The sequence below is a fragment of the Hemitrygon akajei genome, chromosome 6 (assembly GCF_048418815.1).
Source record: "Hemitrygon akajei chromosome 6, sHemAka1.3, whole genome shotgun sequence".
Classification (NCBI taxonomy): domain Eukaryota; kingdom Metazoa; phylum Chordata; class Chondrichthyes; order Myliobatiformes; family Dasyatidae; genus Hemitrygon; species Hemitrygon akajei.
This window is the reverse complement of record NC_133129.1, coordinates 12235266-12255231: the sequence shown is the minus strand read 5'-3', so window position 1 is coordinate 12255231 and position 19966 is coordinate 12235266. Positions and strand designations below refer to the sequence as shown.

At 44.5% G+C, this 19966-nt stretch overlaps 1 protein-coding gene across 2 annotated transcripts in view; it reads left to right on the top strand.

The window, feature by feature from the left end:
- The window catches only part of palld (palladin, cytoskeletal associated protein), a 490195-nt gene that overhangs the window by 11184 nt on the left and 459045 nt on the right, over nucleotides 1-19966 (top strand). The window lies entirely within an intron of this gene.

The following is a 19966-nucleotide window of genomic DNA, read 5'->3' as shown; positions in this document are numbered from 1 at the left end:
TAAATAAATTCAATCAATATAAATGTACTCTATGATCAATCTAACCTTTCCCTGCTGCAGAGCCCATAACCTTTCCTATTTCTTTTATCCCTGTGCCTATGTAAGACTATCTTCTAGTTGCTGTTGAGTGCCATTGAGTTGCCGTTGACTCATGGTGACCCTATGGATAGCACAGGGTTTTCGTGGCAAGATACGGAAGTAGATTATCAGGCCTTTCTTCTGTGCAGATACTGCTGCTGGGACCCAGCTAGATTCGAACTCAGGACCATCCGCTTCAAAGTCGAGTCCCATTACGCCACCGACTCTCTTAAACCTGTCCCTAATGAATCTGCCTAGCCACCACCCCTGGAGATTCTGCACTCCCAGTACTCTCTGTGCAAAAAAACCTACCTCTGATATTCTCACCTATACTTTCCAACAAACACCTTAAAATGATGGCCTCTCATATTAGTCATTGAGACCCTGGGAAAAAATACACTGGCTGTCCACTCTGTCCGTGCCTCTCAATCATGTACACCTCTATCAAGTTGCCTCTCATCCGATGTCGCTGCAGCATTCCATGTCTCTACTTGTAGGCGTTGTGTGTGGTTCCCTGTTATCACATTAGCACAGTCTACATCTCTCTTTACTCAGAACCAGGTTTAATACCACTGGCACACATCCTGACATTTGTTCTTTTGTGGTGGCAGTACATTGCAATTCATAATAATAAAGCTATAAGATAGATAAAAAATGAAAATTAAATAATTAGTGCAAAAAGAGCAAATTAGTGAGGTAGTGTTCATGAGCTGATTTTCCTTGAAGAAACTGTTCTTGAAACATCGAGTGTTTATCTTCAGGCTCTTGTACCTTATCCTTGATGGTAGTAATGAGAAGGGGGCATGTCCTGGGTGATGAGGCCCTTAATGATGGATGCGGCCTTTGTGAGGCATTGCCTTTTGGAGATGTCTGTGATGCTGGACAGGCTCATGCCCAGGATAGAGCTGGCTGAGTTTGCAACAGTCTGTAGCATTTTCTAATCATGTGCACAATCCTCCTAATATTTCCCCTACCACATGTACCAACTACAAGGATAAGGGCACCTAAAGCTTGCAAATATCCTCATCTACATGGCATGACACCCAAAACTCTGACAAGCCTCTATAGATGTGAGGTGGAGAGTGTATTGACTGGCTGCATCATGCCTGATTTGGAAACACCAATTCTTAAGAATGGAAAAACCTACAAAAAGTAGTGCGTACGGCTCTGTCCATCATGGGTAAATCCCTCTGAACCACTGAGCACACCTACATGAAACACTGTCAAAGGAAAGCAGCACCCATCATCGGGGACCCCCCTCCCCCCACTATCCAGGACATGCTCTTTTCTTGCCGTTGCCATCAGGAAGGTGGTACAGGAGCTTCAGGATCCACACCACCAGTTCAGGGACAGTTATTACCCCCCAACCCCCAGGCTCTTGAACCAAAGGGGATAATTTCACTCAATAAATCTATAGAATATTAACCATAACAGAATCAATGAAAGACCACCCAACTGAGATATTCAACCAGAGTGCAGAAGACAACCTGCGCAAATACTAAAAGAAGAAATAATAATATAAATGGGCAATAAATATCAGGAAAATTAGATGAAGAGTCCTTGAAAGTGAGCCCACAAGAAAATGAATGTCAGGGTTGTATATGATGATGTATATGCACTTTAATAATAAATTTGCTTTGAATTTCGAATTTTGTTTTATAAGATAGTTGGACAGGTACATTGATAGCCAAGGTGTAGAAGATTGTAGGCCAAACACTAGAAAATGGAACTAACTTGAATGGGCATCTTTGTTGGCATGGACCTGTTGGGCCAAAGGGCTTGTTACCGTGCTGTGTAGTTCTGTGACACTATGGAGGTTGCCCTCCAAACCACACTCCATTCTGACCTGGAAAACACAATTGTCTAATTTTCACTGTCACTGGATCAAAAAAAAATGCTTTACAGAGCCAGCCGCAAGATTGGGGTTCAATTTCCACCCCCACCCCCGCTATCTGTAAAGGGTTTGTACATTCTCCCCGTGACCACGTGGCTTTCCACCCACACTCCAAGGACATGGGTCAGGGCTAGTGAATTGTGGGCATGCTATGTTGCCACCAGAAATGTGGCTTGGGCTGCCAAGCACAATCCTCTCAGATTTGATTTGACATGAACGATGGATTTCTCTGCATGTTTTGATGCACTGGACTCTGACTTGGCCACACCATGACATTAACCTTGTCATTTTAAAGCCATTCCTGTGTAGCTTTGGCTTTATGCTTTGGGTCATTGTCTTGCTGGAAAAAAAATCTCCCAAGTCACAATTCTCTTGCAGACTGTATCAGATTTTCCTCCAGGATTTCCCTGTATTTTGATGTATTCATTTTACTCTCAAACCTCACAAGCCTTCCAAGGCCTGCTGCAGTAAAGCATCCCCACAGCACGATGCAGCCACCACCATGCTTCACGGTAGGGATGGTGTGCTTTTAATGATGCGCAATATTAGGCTTACACCAAACACTGCGTTAAGTCTGATGGCCAAAAAGCTCAATTTTAGTTTCATCAGACCATAGAACCTTTTTCCAGCTGATTTTAGAGTTCCCCACATGTCCTCTGGCAAACTCTAGCTAATGTTTCATGTGATTTTTTTTCCCCAGAAGTGGCTTTCTCTTTGCCACTCTCCCATGAAGCTGTGACTGTTGAAGCACCCGGACAAGTTTATGTATGCACAGTCTCTCCAACTCAGCTACTGAAGCTTTTAACTCCTCCAGAGTTGTCATAGGTCTCTTGGTGGCCTCCCTCACTAGTCCCCTTCTTGCACAGTCACTCAATTTTTGAGGATGGCCTGCTCTAGGCAGATTTATAACTTTGTCATATTCTTTCCATTTCTTGATGATTGATATCAATCATCAAGAAATGGAAAGAATATGGCAAAGTTATAAATCTTTCTTGCATCCAATTTCTTTTCTTTGGTATTCACTAAGGAGAAGGATATTGAATTGTGTAAGGTAAGGGAAACAAGTAGGGAAGTTATGGAAACTATGACAATTAAAGAGGAGGAAGTACTGGCGCTTTTAAGGAATATAAAAGTGGATAAATCTCCGGATCCTGACAGGATATTCCCTAGGACCTTGAGGGAAGTTGGTGTAGAAATAGCAGGGGCTCTGACAGAAATATTTCAAATGTCATTAGAAACGGGGATGGTGCTGGAGGATTGGCGTATTGCTCATGTGGTTCCATTGTTTATAAAGAGTTCTAAGAGTAAACCTAGCAATTATAGGCCTGTCAGTTTGACGTCAGTGGTGGGTAAATTAATGGAGAGTATTCTTAGAGATGGTATATATAATTATCTGGATAAACAGGGTCTGATTAGCAATAGTCAGCATGGATTTGTGCATGGAAGGTCATGTTTGACAAATCTTATTGAATTTTTTGAAGGGGTTATGAGGAAAGTTGACAAGGGAAAAGCAGTGGATGTTGTCTATATGGACTTCAGTAAGGCCTTTGACAAGGTTCCGCACAGAAGGTTAGTTAGGAAGGTTCAATCATTAGGTATTAATATTGAAGTAGTAAAATGGATTCAACAGTGTCTAGATAGGAGATGCCAGAGAGTAGTGGTGGATAACTGTTTATCAGGTTGGAGGCCGGTGACTAGTGGTGTGCCTCAGGGATCTGTACTGGGTCCAATGTTGTTTGTCATATACATTAATGATCTGGATGATGGGGTGGTAAATTGGATTAGTAAGTATGCAGATGATACTAAGGTAGGAGGCATTGTGGATAATGAAGTAGGTTTTCAAAGCTTGCAGAGAGATTTAGGCCAGTTAGAAGAGTGGGCTGAACGATGGCAGATGGAGTTTAATGCTGATTAAGTGTGAGGTGCTACATTTTGGTAGGAATAATCCAAATAGGACATACATAGTAAATGGTAGGGCATTGAAGAATGCAGTAGAACAGAGTGATCTAGGAATAATGGCGCATAGTTCCCTGAAGGTGGAATCTCATGTGGATAGGGTGGTGAAGAAAGCTTTTGGTATGCTGGCCTTTATAAATCAGAGCATTGAGTTTAGGAGTTGGGATGTAATGTTAAAATTGTACAAGGCATTGGTAAGGCTGAATTTGGAGTATTGTGTACAGTTCTGGCCATCGAATTATAGGAAAGAGATCAACAAAATAGAGAGAGTACAGAGAAGATTTACTAGAATGTTACCTGGGTTTCAGCACCTGAGTTACAGGGAAAGGTTGAACAAGTTAGGTCTTTATTCTTTGGAGCGTAGAAGGTTGAGGGGGAACTTGATACAGGTATTTAAAATAACGAGGGGGATAGATCAAGTTGACGTGGATAGGCTTTTTCCATTGAGAGTAGGGGAGATTCAAACAAGAGGACGTGATTTGAGAGTTGGGGGCAAAAGTTTAAGGGTAACATGAGGGGGAATTTCTTTACTTAGAGAGTGATAGTTGTGTGGAATGAGCTTCCAGTAGAAGTGTTAGAGGCAGGTTCGGTATTGTCATTTAAAGTAAAATTGGATAGGTATAAGGATAGGAAAGGAATGGAGGGTTATGGGCTGAGTGCGGGCCAGTGGGACTAGGTCAGTGTAAGCGTCGGCACGGACTAGAAGGGCCGAGATGGCCTGTTTCTGTGCTGTAATTATTATATGGTTATATGGAAATAGTGATTATTTATTTTCCTCCATAGTCTCTGCCTGGCCTGTTGAGTTCCTCCAGCATTTTGTGTGTGTTACTCTTCTGGGAGCCAATGTGAACTCTTTCTGTGCAAAATAATTTCCTAATGTTTGGTAGTGTTTATATTAACACTAATCCTTGAGCCTGTTCAATGAAATCATAAAGTCATTGAGTCACGGAGATATACAATAGGCCCTTCAGCTCTCAATCTCTTTTATCCATTGCCCATCCATTTATACCCCTTCATGCTCTCATCTTGCTGCTGCTACAAGGAAGGAGGTACTGGAGCCTTAGGTCCCACACCACTGGGTTCAGGACCAGTTATTACCCTTCAACCATCAGGCTCCTGAACTATGGTGGATAACTTCACTCACCTCAACACCGAATGGATTCCACAATCTATGGACTCCTTTTTCAAGGATTCTTCAGATCATGTCCTGAATATTATTTATTTATTGTATTTGTACAGTTTGTCATTTTTTGCACTTTATCCATCTTTGTGTGAGGTTTTTCATTGATTCTAATGTGTTTCTTTGTATCTACCATGAATGCCCACAAGAAAAATGAATCTCAGGGTAGTTAGTGTATGGTGACATATACAGTATACTTTGATAATAAATTTACTTTGAACTTCATTTTCATCTTGGGCCATGGCTTCATTTACCGTGACTCTACTTACTTCTTCTCCCAAACGCCTGCCAATCAAAAGCACTTCAATGAACAATGGGCTGAGAGCCAATTTCTTCCTGAGGGGTAGTTGCACATTTCTCTCAACTTTCTATCCTCACATTTGAAGGATTTAGACTCTGCTGGACTCATGAGCCGCAGATACAATTAAGCTGCATCTCGGATCCTCCTTCTCCTCAGTGGTGGTGATCTGGCAGCACCTCTCGAGCCATCCACTGAGAGTTCTGTGCTCCAGTGACTGGGGTGGGATTTCAACCAGAGCCTTCTGTCTCAGCTGAATCACAGCTGACACCCCAGAGAGAGCAGCTGCAATCTATTTCCTGAATTGTTCTACAGAGCCAACGAGAGGGCAGATTCTGTCGACTAACTGGATTGAATTTTTCTTTTGAAGAAATAGCAGATGGGGGCTGTGCAGTTAACGTAGCCTTCGTGGTGAGTGGTTGAGTCTTGTTGGTCTGTCAGAGGAGAAGTCACACAAAACACTGGAGGAACTCAGTGGGTCAAGCAGCATCTATAGAAGGAAACGGACTGTCGACATTTTGGGTTCAGTGCTGTCATCTGGCACAATAGTGTACCAGTTAGCATAATACTTAACAGCACCAGTAATCACTAATTGGAGTTCAGTTCATTCCATTGTCTGGAACAAACTTACTTACTACCCATTACACTACTGACATTTAGGGCAGCAATGAAGATCCTGAATCTCTGGTGATATTCAGGGCTTCCTTCATTGTGCCAGTAGCTTCCTCTCTGTTTTCATTACTGTCAGTCATGCAACTCCCAGGTGGAGGTTCAGGAATACCATCGCGCTCAAATGCAGAAGGATTCTTCATTGCTGTCTCTGTAACAATTTTGTTTTAGCATCAGGGTTGTTAACTCTGAGCTGTACCCCAAAACCTGGAAGATCAGTGGACCAAACTTAGTCTGGCCTCTACCCTCTGACCTGTTTGGAGTGGGTGACCCTACCCAGAGCCAAAGCATAAAGCCCTGACATAGCTCTCCAAGTCATTGAGGCATGCAAGGCTCCAAACCCTACGACAAGGTTATGGTCCTCATGGAGGATTATCTGTCAGGAGCTTGTTTATTTTCCCCTTCACTGTATGGATTTCTTCAGAATGTTCTGCTTTCCTTCCATGTTCCAATACATTAGAACGAGTAGGTTGTGGGCATCCACAAACAAGAGAAAATCTGCAGATGCTGTAAATCCAAGCAATAACACACAAAATGCTGGAGGAACTTTGCAGGCCAGGCAGTATCTATGGAAAAGAGTAAATGTTTCTGGCCAAAACGCCTCATCAAGACTGATGAAGTTGTGGGCCTACTACATTGGTGTTGGATGCATGGTGACACTTGCGGGCTGCTCCAGCACATCCCCAGGCGACGTATTTGTCCGTGTTTCAATGTACATGTGACAAATAAAACTACTTTTTAATCTGGACTGAAGGATATCTATTTCCCTCCACGGTTCTGCCTGACCCACTGACTTCCTCCAGCATCTTGTGGATTTCTCCATGTTTCAGCATCTGAAATCTCACGTACCTCAAAGGGAAAATCACCTGATTGTCTTCAGTAAACCCATAGACAGGGTTCTACATTCCACAATTGGGTCTAGGGTAATTTGGCAAATTGGATTTGAACTTGTCTTGGTGATAGGAGGAGGAGGAGGATTGGGTGGTGAGGTGGACATATACCTCTACCAAAGGAGGTACAAGGCACTCCATCCCTCCACTAGCCTGCATGTCACCCTTGGGCAAGATGTAGCACCTGCTTAGCCCCTCATCAGCCGAATCAGGGTCACATGAAGCCATGGGAGCAGGTGGTTGATGGTCATATGAGCAGCTGCTACAAATCTCAAGTCCTAGTTATGCAACTACTGACACCAAGCAGACAATCTCTGAAGAGTATTAATCATGGCTGGGGTCACCCATATTGTAAAGACACTGCCCAGAAGAAGGCAATGGCAAACTACTTCAGTACAAAAATTTGGCAAGAACAATCATGGTCATGGATAGCAGGAAGACCATGATCATCTACGTCATACGACATGGCATATAATGATGATAGGAAGAAGGACAGGAGAGAAAGATTGTTTTTGTGATTAGAAGTGTTTGATCAGTGATACTCCATAGGGATCTGTGCTGGGGTCCTTTTTTAATGACTTGATTCTACATATAAAAGGAATGAATCACGAGTTTGTGAATGACATGAAAATTGGTCGACATTAATAGTAAGGGTGGTAGTTCTGAGTTAGAGAATGATAATGATACATATAGGAGGGGGTTTGAAAATCTGGTTGGTGGCGCAACATCAATCTTTCACTCAACGTCAGTAAAATGTCAGTTTGATTATTGACTACTGGAGGAAGAAATGGATGGGGGGGGGGGGGTGTAGAGCAGAGTCCGTGAGCCAGGACTCATTAGGGGCTTGGAGGAGGAGAGGGCTAGTAACTTTAAATTCCTTAGTGTTGTCATATCAGTGATTCAGCCCTGCGACTGGCACGTAAGCGCCACTACAGAAAGGTATGGCAGCACCTCTACTTTCTTAGAGGTTTGTGTAGATTCGGCATGTCATCAAAACCTGACAAACTTCTACAGATGCACAGTGGGGTGGGGGGGGGGGGGGGTATCCTGACTGGTTTCGTCACAGCCTGGTGAGGAAACACCAATACTCAAGAATATAAAAGTCTACAAAAAGTGACAGATACAGCCCAGTCTTTCACAGACAAAGCCCTCCCACCATTGAGCACTGGCATGAGTAAGCAGCATCTATCATCAGGGACCCCCACCATCCAGGCCATACTCTCTTCTTACTGCTGCCATCAAGAAAGAGGTACAGGAGCCATAGATCCCACACCACCAGGTTCAGAAACAAGTATACCCTACAACCAACAGGCTCAATAGGTACACTTAATGTCAGAGAAATGTATACAAAATGCATTCTGAAATTCTTTTTCTTCGCAAACATACACGAAAACAGAGTGCCCCAAAGAATAAATGACAGTTAAACATCAGAACCCTAAACCACCCCTGGCTGCCCCCTCCCATGCACAAGCAGCAGCAAGGCCCCCCTCCTCACCAGCAAAAAAGCATCGGGGCCCTCCACCAAGCACTCAAGTATGCAGCAAAGCATCAATAAAGACACAGACTTACAGTACCCAAAGATTACTCGTTCACCCCCTATACCACAGGCTCCCTCTCTCCCTAATAAGGGAAAAAGACATGTCCCCGTTTCACAGTGAGAGGGGAGACATAGCAAACAACTTGCTGATTTATGACAGGAGTCACCAACCTTTTTTGCACCGCGGACCGTTTAATATTGACAATATACTTGCGGACCGGCCGACGGGGGGGGTGGGGGGGTGGGGGGGTGTGGGCGTTAATCACGACCGGAATATAGGTAAGTCAACTATAAGTCACTGATAAATGGCTAATTCACTCAATTTCGTTTCTAAAAGGGTTTATCTGACGAATTTAATATTAAACACACAGCGCATATTTTCCTCGCATGGACATATAAAATCATTGCCGGACACCAGTGAGGGGACAAGGTAAGGACCGGAGAGCGGCCGACCGAGCGAGGAGTGCGACAGGGTGCGCACCCGCCCGCCCCCCTTGTAGGATCTATCGGCCGAGGGATGACTTTCAGTAGTTCGCAGCCAGGTAGCCGCTCTGCTACTTACCAAAGCCTGAGCCCGAATTAGGTCATCCGCGAATATTTTAGCACCGGCTTCCCCACGAACATTTCGGTGTGCTAAACAGGTTCAGACGCGGCGCCCACCTGTCCGCGCTTCGCGCTGGTACCAACGGCACTCGCCGCGCGAGGCGGCGCCCACCTGTCCGCGCTCCGGGCCGGTACCAACGGCACTCGCCGCGCGAGGCGGCGCCCACCTGTCCGCGCCGGTACCAACGGCACTCGCCGCGCGAGGCGGCGCCCACCTGTCCGCGCTCCGGGCCGGTACCAACGGCACTCGCCGCGCGAGGCGGCGCCCACCTGTCCGCGCCGGTACCAACGGCACTCGCCGCGCGAGGCGGCGCCCACCTGTCCGCGCTCCGGGCCGGTACCAACGGCACTCGCCGCGCGAGGCGGCGCCCACCTGTCCGCGCCGGTACCAACGGCACTCGCCGCGCGAGGCGGCGCCCACCTGTCCGCGCTCCGGGCCGGTACCAACGGCACTCGCCGCGCGAGGCGGCGCCCACCTGTCCGCGCCGGTACCAACGGCACTCGCCGCGCGAGGCGGCGCCCACCTGTCCGCGCTCCGGGCCGGTACCAACGGCACTCGCCGCGCGAGGCGGCCGGTGACTCGAGGCCAAGCAGCGGTCGCTGGCGCGAGGGTATCACCGATGACCTCGCGTGCGTTCAAGTTTAACAGTGACGGTGAGAGTAAGCGTTCGGCACGGGCTAGAAGGGCCGAGATGGCCTGTTTCCCTGCTGTAATTACTATATGGTTAACAGTGAGCGTGCCAGGGAATGAGGTAAAGATGCAGCTGACGCATATCGTTTCCTCGCGGCCCGGTGTTTGGGGACCATTGATTTATGATGTTAAAAGTCTGTTGCCTCGCTTTTTCCGGGCCCTGCGCCCAGAAAGTTGGCCCCAGAAAGGCTCAGGTCTCTGGACACACAGCCTATGGCAGCTAACCCGCCGCCCCCAGTGTTCCGTGTTCTCCTGCGACACCTCAGTCGGGGCACTGACCTAGAATCAGCCTGTCTCCAGAGCCACGAAAATCTGGCACCCTAAAGGCGCGTTAGTCTTTCAGGCCATGTCCTTGGAATATCAAAAAACGACCAGTCGTGAGGCCCTGAGAGCGGGTCCCATTCTGGCAAAGAACTGAAGTCAGAGTGTTACTCCAGATCAGGGTCTTCAAAAGAACCTTGAAAAAGAGGGGGGAAAAAAGAGATATGGAAGATAGAAATAGAGCTGTTTGTGAAGATACAAGCAAAGGAGTCACTGTTTAGAGCCATCATAACCTGCTCCTGAACCAGCGTGGGTAGGTTCACTCTCCACAACTGTGAACTGATTCCATAGCCCATTTTACAACTCATGTTCTCAATTTTTTTTACTCATTTATTTATTAGTATCTGATATAATTATTGTATTTGCACAGTTTGTTGTCTTTTGCACATTTGGTTGTCAGTCTTTATTTGTGTGTAGTTTTTCATTGATTCTATTGTATTTCTTTGTTCTATTGTCAATGCCCAAAAGAAAATGAAATAATGAGAAACAGTCAAACCAAGGTTCTGGTGTCCAGGGATCCCTGAAGACAACATAGGCAGTCTTGGTGGTTAAGTAAGCAAATACAATAGTTACTTTAGCATAGAATTGTAAAAACAGGGAGCCTATGTCAAACTATATAAAACACAACTCAGGTCACAATGGAGCACTGTGTACAGTTCTCATCGCCACTCTATAGGAAGGATGTGGTTGTACTGCAGAAGGTGCAGAAGAGATTCACTAGGATGTCACCTGGGATGGACCATGTCAGTTATGAGAAGAGACTGGAGAGGCTGGGGGGGGGGGGGGGCAGATCGAGATTACAGAGTTATGCAAGGAGATAGATGGGTTAAGAATGATAAACTGTCTCCTGAGCAAGGCATCTATGAATTGTTAAATTAGTTTATTAATCACTTGGAAAGAGGTACAGTTAAAAGCTTCATCTTATCAGTGTATTGAGGTAGAACAAGGGAATGTAGAATGAAGTGTTACTGTTGAGACAAGGTGCAGTGCAGGTAAACAATAAGGTGCAAGGCCACAATGAGGTAAGTTGTGAGGTCAAGAGTCTATCTTATTGTCCAAGAGGTCTGGTCAACAGCCTTGCAACAGTGGGATAGAAGCTGTCCTTAAACCTACTGGCTCGTGCTTTCAGATTCCTATATCTTCTTCCTAATGGGAGAAGGGAGAAGAAAGGATGATCATGGTAGGAAGGATCTTGCAGACAAACGTTAAGGGGTTTCAAAGGGATACGAGGGAGGATGTTTTTCCCCAGAGGACGGTGAAACACGGAACATGCTATCCAAAGAGATGGTGGACACAGAACATATAGGAAATTCTTCTTCTTCTTGGGCCCTTAGTTCCCAGGGGAGCGTAGGCTGTCTGTGACCTCCGGTCTCCATCGTATCGATGGTATGGTTGGAGTTTGTCAATGTTTCTGTAATCTATTGCATCCACTGTACAGAGGATTGGCCTGTACAGCTTCACCAGAACTCGGCTGGCCGGACTTACCCATTTCCACCTCTTATATCTGGGATGTAAGGTTGCACTTTGAGAGGCATCTAAGAAATGATTCAAGATATAATTAGATTAGCACTTAAACAGGATGAACTTAAGTATGTACTTGATGGCTAGCATGACACGATGGGCAAAGGGTCCGTGCCGACCATGATTCCCATCTAAGCTGGTCCAATTTACCTATGTTTGGTCTATATCCTCTAAACAAGGGTTCCCAACCTTTTTTATGCCATTCACCATACCATTAAGCAAGGGGTCTGTGGACCCCAGATTGGGAACCCCTGCTCTGAACCATTCCTACCGATGTACCTATCTGTATAACTTTGAAATATTGTTACTGTCTCAAACACATCCTCATTCCATATACTGACCACCCTCCGGGTAAAAACATTGCCTCTCAGGTCCTTTTTAAGTCTCTCCCTTTTCACTTTAAAACTTTGCTTTCTAGTTATTGATTTCCTAAACCTAGGAAAAGACTTTGCCCTGTCTATGTCCCTCATGATTTTAAACACCTCTATAAGGTCACCCCTCATTCTCCTATTTTCCAAGAAATAAAATCCTACTCTGACCACTTCTCTTAGACACCAGACACCATCCTCGTAAATATCTGTTTCAATCACATCCTCTTTGACTCTTCTAAACCTCACCTATCCCGTTCAAACTCTCTTCATAAGAACATTTGGTAGAACATAGACCCTTCAGCCCACAAGGTGCCAGCCTTCACCTTACCTCAGAGTCAGTCTAAAGCTTCCCTCCCACATAGTGCTCATTTTCCTTCCATCCATGTACCCATCTAAGAGACTCTTAAATGTCCCCAATGTGTCTGCCTGTACCACAACCTCTGGCAGTGCATTCCAAATATACACTACCCTCTGTGTATTAAAAAAAACCTACTCCTATATTTTCCTCCAATCACCTTAAAGCTATACCCTTTTGTATTCACCATTGCTGCCCTAGGAAAAAGGTGCTGGCTGTACATTCTTATCATCTTGTACACCTCTATCAAATCACCTCTCATCTTCCTTCACTCCAAAGAGAAAGGCTCACTCATTTCCTCACTGGGCATGCTCTCTAATCCAGGCAGCGTCCTGGTAAATCTCCTCTGCACCCTCTCTAAGGTTTTCACATCCTTCTTGTAATTAGGTAGCCAGAACTGAATACAATACTCCAAAAGAATCCTCACCTTTTTAACCACCTAATTAACCTTTTATAAACTGTTTCCAAGGCATTTACAAATTTCCATAAATTAAGAGATCATTCTGCCAATGTAATGGGCTGCACTTATTCATAAATAAGAAAAGCCAATATGAAGCTTACTTTGTGTGATGTCACCAGGCCAAAGGGCAATTTCCAGGCTTTTAGTTATCTGATTGGTTGCTATGCATCCCACCTGTGATTTCTGTAGCAATGAGGCCTTTGGGTTGCTTAATGAGATGGTTCCTGCTATATTATATCAGCTTTACATTACCCAGGTGGGGAAAAGAGTGCTGAAGCCTTCAAACATGTAAGTATATATTTACTACAATTTCAATGAAAGGATGTATTTTTAAAAGATTTGTATTGAATTAGAAACATTGGCTACAAATTCCTACCATCTGGAGCCCATTCCATTTTAAATGCTTAACCCTTAGCTTCAAAGGTTCAATATGAACCTCAAGCACTTCATTGGATCAAATTTATTAACACTTCTTGTTATGTTTCAGTAAAGTTGTGAGAATAGGTTAGTTTGGGTGATGGTCCTTGGAGCTGAGGAGGTTATAGGACAGGAGAAGGAGGCAGGGATATTCTGCCACTGAAGTTCCTTCTGTAATTCTTCTGTCAATCTGTGTCTTAATCTTTGTCCCTGGTCACAGTACCTGGTTTCCAGAATCCTCAACCTTGCCATATGGTACAAAGTTTGATCTCGGTTTGGGATTTGCTTCTGATAAGCTCCCCAGACACCATTGACACTTGGTGAAGATGAGAGGTGTCTGGACCATGTTCCCTATCATCCTAGATGAGCTAGGTCATCAGCATTGGTGGGACTCCTGGTTTGTATAGACCACTTGGGCCAAAGCGAACCTTCCCAGACTGTATGACACTACAACAGCAAAGGCCATTCAGTCCATCAATATTGTTCCAGCATTCCATGAGATCAGTGCTTGATCTGATCTTTCATGGAGACATAGAGCTTAGAACAAGATCCTTTGAAATGACTGAGCAGTCCATCCAGGTGAGGTAGTCCTTTATATATGAATCTATCAAGTTCATTTATTGCATCCTCTACATCTTATTGAGATCCCATGCAGATTGGGGGAATCACTTCATCGAGCCCCTTCACTCCATCCACCATAACAGCCAAGATCTCTCAGTGACTAGCTGTCTTAATTCCTCAATCCATTCCCACACTCGCATGCCTGTCCAGCATCTCCTGTCCTACCAGACTGAGGCCAGATGCAGATTAAAGCGGTAACACCTCATTTTCCAGATGGTAGTCTCCAGCTTGACGGCATGATTTCTCTATCGTCTGGTAATCACTCCCCTTATCATTCCTTTTTGCTTTCCAGCCCTAGCATCCTTTCTCTTTCCTCTGCCCATCACCCACACACTCCTCCTCCCTCCAGTCCGTGCCTCTCCTCCTTCCATCGTCCCGTCCTATCTGATTCCATCTTCTTTACTTCCACCTAGCACCTTCCAATTTCCTGCATCATTCACACTTCCCCCCCCCTCGTCTGTGTATCATTCTCCTCCCCCCTCATCTGCATCCACCAGCTCTTGCTCTACCCCCTGCTCCTACCCTTTTATACTACCTATCTCCCCTTCTTTGTTTCCAGTCCCAGTGAAGGGTGTCAATCCAAAACAATGACCATCCATCAATGCTGCCTGATCTGTTGAGTTCCTCCAGCATTGTGCATGATGCTCAGGATTTTCAGCACCAATAGTTGTGTGTGTGTGTGTGTGAGAGAGAGAGAGACCTACTTTATCCACATAGCTCCAAGTACCTCAGTTGTTCACATCTGCACCTGGTGATTTAAGGTATCTGGTAATATAAGTAATCACATCTATTGTGTTCACTTTCAATTGTACATGATGTACAATTCTATATCAGATGGTTATCTTGGTCAGTATGGGCCAGTTGGGCTAGAGGGCCTGTTTCTGTGTCATCTTGATAACCCTCACAGAGAAATCTTCCCATTCTTCTCTTATAAAACACCATAAAATATCTCCACTAGGTGTAGATGTCAACAGTGCAAGTCTTTGATAGATCACAGGTCTTCCAATATCTCAGTATAACAGCCTTAATGGGCTGAATAACCTTTACTGTCAATGACTTGGCTGTTCTGAGGTGTGGCAAAGAGTACTCTCCATGTTCCTCTTCACCTCAGACATTGGGGCCCAATCAAATATTCCCAAATTGATCTTTATTCTGCAAGGTCATAGTGGCTCTGGAACCCAGGAAGTGTGAATGGGGACAAATCTCTAATTAGAAATTACCTGACCAGGTGACTGAAGTGATTTGAGTTATACTATCCCTATCTCCCTGTAATATCCTGTCCTATCAACTCCAAGGAATATCACCCACACTAACTTAATGTCCTATGCAGCTCAGTCTATGATCCCTACTGCAGCCACTGAGCACTATGGGTCACTTCAGATTTAGATGTACAGGACTATGAAAGAGTCTTCGGCACATAGATATAGCTAGGGTGCCTAAGACTGTTGCACAGTACTGTATTTGTCAACATAGAACAGTGAGCAACTTTGTGAATCTGGCAGGAGAAAAGGATGTTGGGAATGGCGAGGGTGGAGTGCTGCAGAAGGGGTGTGGGGCAGGTGGCAGAGAAGGAGTGCTGGGGTGGGTGGCAGGGGTGCAGACGCACCCAACCCTGAGACACCAGGCAAGGTTATTTGATTCTAAACAGTTGGTTTATTGATCAGTGCAGAATGTCTCTCTGGTGCTTCCCATTTCCTCTCCTCTCCCTTCTCCTTTTCCCAACCATGATTCCCCTCTCCCTGTCCGCTTCTCATTCTCAGTCCACAATAGAGACCCATATCAGAATCAGGATTATCATCACTCATACATGTCATGAAATTTGTTTTCCTTGCAACAGCACAGTGCAATACATAAAATTACTACAGAACTGTGCAGAAGTCTTAGGCACTGTAGCAATATACATGTGCCTAAAACTTTTGCACAATACTGTATTTATCACAAGAGCATCAAAACTTACAATGAGATGCACCATTTGTGTTAACAACCAACACTGCCAAGGTTGTGCAGGTGACAGCCCGCAAGTGTTCCGGCACATACGTAGTGTGCTCGCCATGTTCTGCAGAACATGACAAAGCAGGAAACAGCAAGTGCGAAAACAATAACAGCATAGCAAGCCACACTCCTCCCCACCACACACATGCTCACACACTCATTTCTCCAACCCCAGGCCCCAGGTCAGGTCATCTTCAGTCTCCAGCCTTCAGTGAACTCGGACTCACAGATGTTGGGCCTTCGACTTCCCCTGCAGACTCGCCTCATTTTGCCTTTTGAACTAATGTATTTTTGCACTGTCTTTTCCTTCACTATCTTTGACAATTTATGTTCTGTGTGCCTATGATGCTGCTACAAGCAAGTTCTTCATTGTACCTGTACCTCACCCTAATCCTGCACGTAACAATAAACTGAACTTAACTGCACAAGAAGGGTTAACAAGTCTGGTGCTTGAGGTTCTGATTTACTTCACTGATTGTGTAAAATAAAAGATTCAGTACTTTTTTTTTAAATGGAATTGACTCCAGATGGCAGGTCGTAGCTGGAGCTCTGGTTGACAAAGACTTACATTTCTATAGCAACCACTGTGACCTCAAGCAGTCAGTGAAATGCTATTAAAGTGTGCTTCCTGTTGCAACTCAGGAAGCAGCACACAATAATGCACAGCAAGATTCCAAAGGACAAATGATCCCTGCCCCTATATTTTTCAATAGTGTGATAAGCATTGGGTTGGGGTAGTCCAGGGACAGTACCAAAAATTGGAGCCTGAATGTCGATCAGAAGTCAAACCCAGTGGCCGAGAGGCCTGGATGCCTGTCCTGGAGTTGGAGGGCTGTCATGTTTGTGGATGGAAGGAAAAGGGTTTTGTTGTTTCCTTGCTTGTTGTGCTCTCTGTTGTCCTGCTGAGCTTTGTTGGTGCCAGAATGAATAGTGACATTTGCAGGCTGCCCCCCAGTACATCCTTAGGGGATAGAAAAGGCAATGATGGGGCATTTCAATATGCAGGTACATTGGGAAAATCAGGTTGGTGCTGGATCCCAAAAGGGGGAATTTGTAAAATGCTTAAAGGATGGCTTTTTAGAATAGCTTGTGATTGAGCCCACTAGGGGAAAGACTATTCTGGATTGGGTGTTGTGAAATGAACCAGATTTAATTTGGGAGCTTAAGATAAAGGAAACTTAGGAGGAAGTGTTATAATATGGAAGAATTCCCCCTGCAGTTTGAGAGGGAGAAGGTAAAGTCAGATGTTTCAGTATTACAGTGGAGTAAAGGGAATTACAGAGGCATGAGAGAGTAGCTGCCCAAAGTTGATTGGAAAGAAACACTAGCAGGGATAACAGCAGAACAGCAATGGCTGGAGTTTCTGGGGGCAATTCAGAAGGTGCAGGATAGATACATCCCAAAGATGAATAAGTATTCTAAAGGGAAGATGAGGCAACTGTAGCTGACAAGGAAAGTCAAAGACAGCATAAAAGGAAAAGAGAGGGCATATAATATTGCAAAAATTAGTGGGAAAGTAGAGGATTGGGAAGTTCTTCAAAACCAACAGAAGGTAACTAAAAAGCTATAAGGAGCCGGTCAATGAATTGAAAAAGGATGCCAATTTTTTTTCAGAAAGATGAAGAGTAAAAGAGAGATGAAAGTGGATGTTGGACCACAGAAAAATGACACTGGAGAGGTAGTAATGGGGGACAAGGAAATGGCAAACAAATATATTAAGTATTTTGTGTCAGTCTTCACTGTGGAATACACAAATAGTATGCCAGAAATTTGAGAGTATCAGGGAGTAGAAGTGAGTGTTGTTAGTATTGGAAGATGAAAAGTCTGAAGGTAGATAAGTCACCTGGACCAGATGGACTACACCCCAGGGTTCTGAAGGAGGTAGCTGAAGAGATTGTGGAGGCATTAGCAATGATCTTTCAGAATCAATAGATTCCAGGATGGTTCTGGAAGACTGAAAAATTTCAGATGTCAGTCCACTTTAAAACAGAGAGAGGCAGAAGCAAGGAAATGATAGATAAATTAGCTTGACTTCAGTGGTTGGAAAGATATTAGGAGCCGATTGTTAAGGATGAAGTTTTGGAGTACTTGGAGGCACATGGTAAAATAGGCCAAAGTCAGCCAGCATGATTTAATAGATAATAGATAATAGACAATAGGTGCAGAAGTAGACCATTCGGCCCTTCGAGCCTGCACTGCCATTTTGAGATCATGGCTGATCATCTACTATCAATACCCGGTTCCTGCCTTGTCCCCATATCCCTTGATTCCCCTATCCATAAGATACCTATCTAGCTCCTTCTTGAAAGCATCCAGAGAATTGGCCTCCACTGCCTTCCGAGGCAATGCATTCCAGACCCCCACAACTCTCTGTGAGAAGAAGTTTTTCCTTAACTCTGTCCTAAATGACCTACCCCTTATTCTTAAACCATGCCCTCTGGTACTGGACTCTCCCAGCATCTGGAACATATTTCCTGCCTCTATCTTGTCCAATCCCTTAATAATCTTATATGTTGCAATCTCCTTAATTCCAGCGTGTACAAGCCCAGTCTCTCTAACCTCTCTGTGTAAGACAGTCCTGACATCCCAGGAATTAACCTTGTGAATCTACGCTGCACTTCCTCAACAGCCAAGATGTCCTTCCTTAACCCTGGAGACAAAACTGTACACAATACTCCAAGTGTGGTCTCACCAGGGCCCTGTACAAATGCAAGAAGATTTCCTTGCTCTTGTACTCAATTCCCTTTGTAATAAAGGCCAACATTCCATTAGCCTTCTTCACTGCCTGCTGTACTTGCTCATTCACCTTCAGTGACTGATGAACAAGGACTCCTAGATCTCTTCGTATTTCTCCCTTACCTAACTTTACACCATTCAGATAATAATCTGCCTTCCTGTTCTTACTCCCAAAGTGGATAACCTCACACTTATTCACATTAAACATCATCTGCCTACTCACCCAGCCTATCCAAGTCACCCTGAATTCTCCTAACATCCTCATCACATGTCACACTGCCACCCAGCTTAGTATCATCAGTAATCTTGCTGATGTTATTCTCAATGCCTTCATCTAAATCGTTGACGTAAATCGTAAACAGCTGTGGTCCCAATACCGAGCCCTGTGGCACCCCACTAGACACCACCTGCCATTCCGAGAAACACCCATTCACCGCTACCCTTTGCTTTCTATCTGCCAACCAGTTTTCTATCCATAAGGGATAGAAGGGATCCATAAGGGATTCCCTTAATCTTAAGGGAAAATCTTGCCTGACAAATCTATTGGAATTCTTTGAGGAAATAATAGGCAAGATAGACAGTTACTTCTGATTTCATTTACTTTTGATTTTCAGATGTCCTTTCACAAGGTGCTGCCATGAAGCTGCTTAACAAGAGCTTGTACTATTACAGGAGAGATACTAGCATGGATAAAAGATTGGCTGACTGGTACGAGGCAAAGAGTGGAAGTAAAGGGGACCTTTTCTGGTTGGCTGCTGGTGACTAGCGGGGGTCCACAGGGATTGGTGTTGGGACCACATCTTTTCATGTTGCGTGCCAGTGATTTGAATGATGGAATTGATGGCTTTGTGGCCAATTTTGTGGACGATACAAAGATAGGTGGATGGGTTAGTAGTGTTGAGGAAGAAGAGTGTTTGCAGGATTTGGACAAATTCGGAGAATGGGCAAAGAAATGGCTGATGGAATATAGTGTTGGGAAGTCTATGGTCATGGACTTTGGTAGAAGGAAGAAAGGCATAGACTGTTTTCTAAATAGGGAAAAAAATTCAAAAATCAAATGTGCAAACAGACTTGGGAGTCCTTCTGCAGGGTACCATAAAGGTTAACTTGCAATTTGAGTCAGTGGTAAGGAAGGCAAAAGCAATGTTAGCATTCATTTTGAGAGGACTAGAATACAAGAGCAAGTATATCATGCTGAGACTTTGTAAAGTTTAAAAAGTTCAAAGTAATTTTTATTATCAAAGTGGGTACGTCACCATATACACTCCTGAGGTTAATTTTATTGTGGGCATTCACAGTAAATACTTGAAACAAAATAGAATCATGAAAAACTGCACCCAACAGGACGGACAAACAGTGTACAAAAGGCAACAAAC